This window comes from Canis lupus, chromosome 5, assembly GCF_003254725.2.
Source record: "Canis lupus dingo isolate Sandy chromosome 5, ASM325472v2, whole genome shotgun sequence".
NCBI classification, from domain to species: domain Eukaryota; kingdom Metazoa; phylum Chordata; class Mammalia; order Carnivora; family Canidae; genus Canis; species Canis lupus.
In genome coordinates, this window is record NC_064247.1 from 83,383,682 (window position 1) to 83,390,666 (window position 6,985).

A 6,985-nucleotide genomic window follows, 5' to 3' on the forward strand; every position below is an offset into this window, starting at 1 on the left:
ACATGTCCCATCTCACTTTTATTCTTTAGAGCCTAGCAGTTTCCCTGGCACACTATAGGCGCTCAATAAGTGTTTGGATCAATGAACATAATGATGTACACTGCACAGAAGGAAAGAGAGACAGTGGATGTATTCCTACAACCACAGGTGAAAAAGAAACATACCAGTAGAGAATATCAGGAAGCAATTAAAACAGCAATAAGATCCCCCACAGATGTCTCGACAAAAATTCCCACTGGAACGGCCTAATGGACCAAACGAAGGGAGGAGCACCCTGCCAGATGACCAACACCAAGACCGATCCTCAGAAACCAGCCAGGCTTTCTGCAAGGGTCGTGTGTTGGCTTGAACGTTCCACATACACAGCTTAATCCCAGGGGGGCAACGTGTCTGATAGAAGCAAACTCTTCTACCTACAAATCATGAAGCGAAGAGTGAGCTCGAGCAACTAATGATCGTCTTAATTAACCCACGAAACTTTATGCATGGCCAGTATTCAACCAACCTTTTGATCCTAGACAGAAATCTATTAAAGCCTGTTGAGAGAACGAAAAGACAAAATCTGATGAACGTTTTTTACCTTGGTGGTTATAAAAGTTGGCAGTTCGATGACTCTAAGAGTGATCTATTTGCCAATAGCAATATTACATTAAGTTGAGGAAACATCATTCCCTTAAATGCAAGCTGAACGAGCGCCCTGAATAATGGCTTAAAATCACACAAGTCCAGGGCCTGTTGAGGCTGGAAAGGATTGAATTAACATTTCTGCTGGAGAAGCAACCCATTTTCTCCAAAGGAGTGCATTCTAAGCTTTTTTGAGTCAGGAACTAGTTTGAGAATCTGGTAAAAATGACCGAGGCTATCCTAGAATAATGCATGTGGTACCTGCACACACCACTTTATGTTTCTCAGGGGCTCATAGATTTCTGAGATTACCTTCTGTGAATTCTAGTCATGAATCCCTGCTCCTAAGGGGCCCTATGGTCTAGCGCACAGGTTTCCAACTGCAAATATGAGGCATCTTAGCAGAATTGCCTATGAAACTTCATGATACACATTTCCCCCGTGTCATATGAGAGTGGATTTTCACAACCTTCCAGGAAGAGAAACCTGAAGGTGTCAAGGGATGAGACGTGGACATTTTGAAAAGTACCCCAGTGGTTCTCTTGTCCCCCACCCCCCACTCCATCATGAGCAGGGGTGAAGAGGCCAAGAGGAAAGAGAGCAGCGGGTTTAGATCTAAAGTTTGGGCTCAAATCATGGCTCTTTCCTTATTAGCCTTGTGGCCTTGTTTAAAGAACTGCCCCTCTCTCGGAAGACAACCCGTAAAAGACTCCTAACTCTGGGAAACAGAGGGTTGCAGAAGGGGAGGAGGTGGGGCGATGGGGTAACTGGGTGACGGGCACTAAGGAGGGCACTTGATGAGATGAGCACTGGGTGTTATACTAGATGTTGGCAAATTGAATTTAAATAAAATATTAAAAAAAAAACGAGCTGCTCCTCTCCCAAATGCCATTTCATCATCTGTAAACGGTTGTTGGAAAGGCTGAGCTGAAGGGCATGCGGTTTGTGACACAGCTTTAGGTTCCCTTTCTTTCTTTATAGGAAAACTAAAGGTACAAACAAAGAGATTCATTGCAGGAGCTGCTCGAGAAGGAAGTCCCAGACACTAGATGCTCTGTGTTGCATTTAATGCCTGGTACAGAGCAGAGTTGATGATGGGAATTCTCTGTGTTCCTAAGGGTCTGAGGTGTTGGAAAAGTGTTACATTGCTCAAAGTCTGCTGTAAGGGAATATATCACTTACAAAGGCCTCAAGGAGATTTTTCACATTGAAGGTTATAAGCCAGCAAATATTGCCGGTATAGATGGGACTATTTCACCCTATGGTGGTTTTCCCTGGTTTAGCTTCCAAGGGCATTCTGAATCGTCACAGAAACATACAAATGTGGGTGCTGTGAAATGCCCCCCACCTTTTTTTAAAATTGGAGTGGGAGGATGATCTAGCTGGGCAGGTGCTACAGGACTCCAAAGTCTGCCATTACGGGGAGCATCCTACTTGCGAGCAGATCTGGAGGTGAGTCTCTTGGACTCACCAATGTCCAATGTCCCTGAGTCTCAATTTCCGATCTCTACCACGGGAAGAATTCTTATGTCACAGATATGAAGATTCATTCCATACATTGTGCAAAGTACCTACCCACCGGGTATAAGGTGTCCAATGAATGGCAGTTATCTTAATGCCAGTGGCAGTCGTGCCAGCAGTGTTCAAATAAGACTCAGAGACTTCAGTTGGGTAAACCAGTTCACGGCACATGGCGAAGCCTCGAGAAGTAAAATGGGACAGAGCTGAGGTGGAGCATGGTGAAACAGGACAAGCAGGAAGGGCATCCAAGTAGGAGTGAACAGAGTCCAGGCTGGCTTCAGGCTTGCGATTTCCTCTGCTCCAGCCCCCCTCAGCTGCAAAAGGCAGCATCTCCTCTCTAGGGACTTTACCTCTCATCCAGTTTACCAAGGACTTTCCCAAACAAAGGGAAAATCCATTGTGCCTAGAAACCCTTCAATTCCTGGAGAACTAGGATGGTTGGTTCTCCTGCCTGAATTCTCCAGCCCAGGGACACAAGGCCAGTCCTGCCTGGGTGGCCATGGATTGATTCTTACTGCCCCCTTAACTGTTACCATGACATCAGCCTCGCTCTCACTCCTCTCCTTGCTCCCACCACTATCTATGGGCACGTCCAAAGCGGCCACAGCTTTAGCTTTGGCTTAATACGTGGGTTCCTGCTGAGCATGTAAGAGAAATGGTCTAGTTCACTGTTTATCTACATCATGGAGAAAATCCCTGTACACAGCAAGATGCTGTTCATATTGAATGGAGATCTTGCCTGGAGTTCGAGAAGCTCGGTTAGGGCCCTGTGGTTCTGCTTAAATCTAACTAGCTTCCTCTTCACAAAACCAAGTCACACTGCCCAGGTCGTACCCCGATATGAGTGGGGCCATTCACAACTGCATCGTCTTCAAGCTCATTTCTTCTGCTTCTTTGAAACTCTTTCAGGATGCTCAGTCCGTGTTGTTGGGGAGTAGCGCACAATGCTAGAAATGCCATTTTCCCCTCTGAATAATTAGAGATTCCACTGCAAGTTCAGCAACCTCGAGCTAGAGCCCATTTCCTATCATGAACAGTGGTCGATGAACCAATATCATGTTTTAAGTATTCTCCACTGTGGTCCCCATGCATCTTTATTAACTGAGGTGTTCCAATATGTCCAATATGCAGGCATCCACACTCCATCTTCTACCTTGAACCTCATACTTGTACGGGGCACACACATTCTTTGCTGTGCCGGGGGCAGCAAACCATGATTTATTCTTTGGAATATAGGGTCACTGCAGCCTTATTTCATTTCAGAACTGCTGAAAGAGGACAAGACGACACCCCCTTTGCTTCTATGTCCCATTTTTAGAGAGATCTCTTACCTTAATGGCTCATCCATTAAGGCACCCCCATGTTGCAGATTGCAGGAAAAAGAGGAAATAAGTTGGCCATGGTTGCTGTCCCTCTAGCCAGGACAGATGGGCAGACATGTATTCTACCAAGATCTACCAGAGGCTGTCATCGTGGTGGCAAGGGACAGGGTTTTGACGCAGACACGCCTGGATTTAGCTCTCAGTCATATACAATTGATTCGATCTGTGATTTTATTATTGTCTTTTTATTATTGTCATCATCATCGCAGCTGGTGCAACTCAAAGGGGAAACGATTGCTAAGTTAGTCGAGACAGCTCTTCACCGAACAACGGAGGGCATTTTGCATCCTTGTCTTCCACCCTAGAGACCGATCACGTCTCCCAATCAGAGCAGTGATCCAAGTGCTCTGCATACATTTCCAGCTGCTCTGTTGCTGGGTACTCTCCTCAATTCAAAACTCCTTAAGGTAATTCTGAGAGGAGAGATACGGAAGGTAGAGGTGTGACAGAAACTTGAGGATTCTGTGCCCTGGGAGTTCTGAGCCGGTTAAGAGGAGGTCTAGCTCATCCCCTTTCACGTAAATACACTCACACTGGTGTTTCGAACAACCTCACAGTCCACTGGGTCGTGTCTAAGCTCTTAAAGACTCAATCTGTTTTACTCCCTCTCCCCTGGGACCAAAGTTGAATATCTCTTTTTGTAAACTTCCTCTTTTTGCTCAAAATATTCTTCTCTACTTGGAATGTGTTTTCTGCCCTTCCCAACTCAACTGCTCTTTCAAGGTTTAGCGCACAAGTCCTCTCTCCGGGGATCCTTTCATTGTGCGCTCATCACATGGTCTTTCTTTTCAGTATATTTGTCATCTCTCTTTCCAGACTGTAAGGTATCTGTGGACTGTGACTGTAGTTAGTACCTGCTCGGGCCCCTTTCCGGCACTGAGCCTGGAGTGACGTTTGCTTCTGATCTGCAGGCACTTTTGCTGGTTCGCTAGATGGAAAGACCCACTCCCTGGTGTGGGCGTGTCTTGCCTTTCTACATAGCTTGGTTGAAATTTCTGACACATATCAGATCCCGAGAACAGGTACTTGTTTTAACACAGCTGCTGGGCAGAGGTCGTTGCTTCAGATGAGGTTTCTTTTCTTTCATTTTTTAATGAACTTAATCATTTTTAATATCTTTTCCAGAGCAAAATACATTAAATGACCCTGACTTGGCTGAAAGCCTTCTCTTGAGTGCTTTGGGAGGATTAGAAGAAGTTCTTTTACAGCCTCTTAGCATGAGTGGCTGCCTTTTCCTTTCTCTGGGTTATCGGAGAGTGAGATTTGATAATAATTAACAAAGGGGGAGCCATGAGCCTTGCAGTTTCTGTCCACTGGGATTTAGGCAAGGAGTGGACTCTTTGGAGGAGTGAAGTTGGTATTTTCAGTGATTTCAGCTGGTGTCCGAACGTGGAGGCTGATACAGATATGGCTAAGGCTGCTCTGGGAAAGCAGAGCAGACCCCAGAGAAAGGGAGGAAGCATAAAGGGCAGGAGTGAGAGCGGCTGTCTTCAGAAGAGAGTCAACCCTGGCTCTGAGTGGAGACCATCTCAGGAATCATGCCAGACGGTACAAATGAAAGCCCAGTGTCAGTATTTTTTTATTGCACAAAAATCATAAAGGAACAAGAAGTATGACAAACGAATCAGCAGTGTGATGAGAATGGAAAATAGAATAGAATAAGTTGTTCTCTACTTGGTGTTCAGATTCCTGGCTTGTTATTTTCTGGGGCCGGGAGGAATTGGTTTCCACTTGGAGAAGGTCATGCAGTAAGAAGGAACCATTTTAGATGGTCTCCACTGGGTTGGACAGAGATACCCTTTGGCTTCTAGTTGTTTCCTTGTTAGTTTCGTGCGTGGCCTGTGATTTAATCTCCCCCCGAAGTACAAGGAACAAGTAGGGGACATATTCTTGCTCTCCCTCTCTCTCTCTTTTCCCCCCCTCTCCATTGCATCTAAATACATGCCAGCCATGCAATAGTTTGAGAACTTGAGAGGAGGAAGCATCCATCAGAGACACACCTATTAATATCAGAATTAACTGACTGAGAGGCTGAGGATGGTTGAGATTACCTCGATGTTGGGTGTTTGGTACATTCTTTTAACCAGACTATGCAGACTCAGAAACAGGCAAGCCCCTATGACCCTACGCGTGGTCTCAGGCAGGGGTGGTGCGCCCTTCGGAGACCTCGGGGAAGTAAGAAGAGGGAGCGTTTGTGCAAATATCATAGGCAACTGTATTCTCTCGTTTGCCAATTGCATCACGGGTACAAACCCGCATCTTTCTCGGAATGTGGCATTAAAATATTCTGCTCAGCTGCTCTGTGCTCCAGAAATACAATAAATAGCAGCACTATTTTTAAAGGATCATTGGGCTTCATTAAGTAAAGAGAGGCTTCTCTTTAACATGGTTTTGAGGCTTCACTGTCTAAACAGCGGGCTGGAGTGTTGACATTTTGGCACAAGTTTTTCAAGTGTGTATTAATAGGCTTGGCTATTTCTGGTGTTGCCATTCCCTTCCTGGGCCTTCTTCAGCCAGTTATTCCAATCTCTGGTCCTCGCTTTCTCCTGTGTACATACAACGGTGCTAAAAACTGTTCCAGTGTTTATTGTGAGGATGAAACGCAATGAGAGAGCTGCGCAGCCACAGCAAGGTGCGTGTCGTCATTCCTTGGGCTCATGGAGGCACGCCGCCAGCAGGCGTACGCTGCGTGGATGTGGTCATCCGAATCCCCCTCTGGGTTTCTCTACTTCATTCGGGTCTCACAAGAGGTTTAATAATTAAAAATCAATCGGGCTGAGGTTAAAGCACTTTGGTTCACCTCCACCCGCACCCTATCGTGACCGTGCCACTCTTACCAAAGATGAGGAAGTAGGTGGAAATACCTTTCCACAGCGCAGAGGAACAGGGCCTGGGGCCATGGACGGCTCTTGTGGTCAGACCTACTGACTCAGATTCCAGGTCTGCTGCTGGCTGGCTACAGGTAGGCAAGTAGCTTATTCGCTTAAAGACTTGTGTCTGCCATGTGTAAGGAGGGGCCCTAAAGCCCATCTTAGAAAGTTCCTGTGGGACCCAGTAAAGTGAGGCCTAGGCTCTGCTTGCGGCGACGGGCACGCAATGGACAGGCACACAGGAGGGCCTCGCTCACTGGGAACGGACGTGATTGAGATAGGGGTCTCAGGTTGCCGGCCTATCTTTCCGTTCTTTTCTTCTCTTTCAGTCGCTCGCTTCCTGCAGTCCCAAACCCCAAGATTGTCTCCTTCCATGTGTGTCATCCAGAATGTCTCAGGAGGGCCGTGGATATGTCCCTTGTCTGTCTTAGTGGGTTGGACTAGGAGGGGGCTCCCTCTTCCCAGGTGGGTATGCCTTGTACCTCTTTTGGCTTTGTGGGATCAAGGACTTTGTTCTCTGTAAGAGGAGTTTTAAAGTGCTGGAGTACTTAAATTTTTGTAATTGGAATATATAGAAAACTGCATATA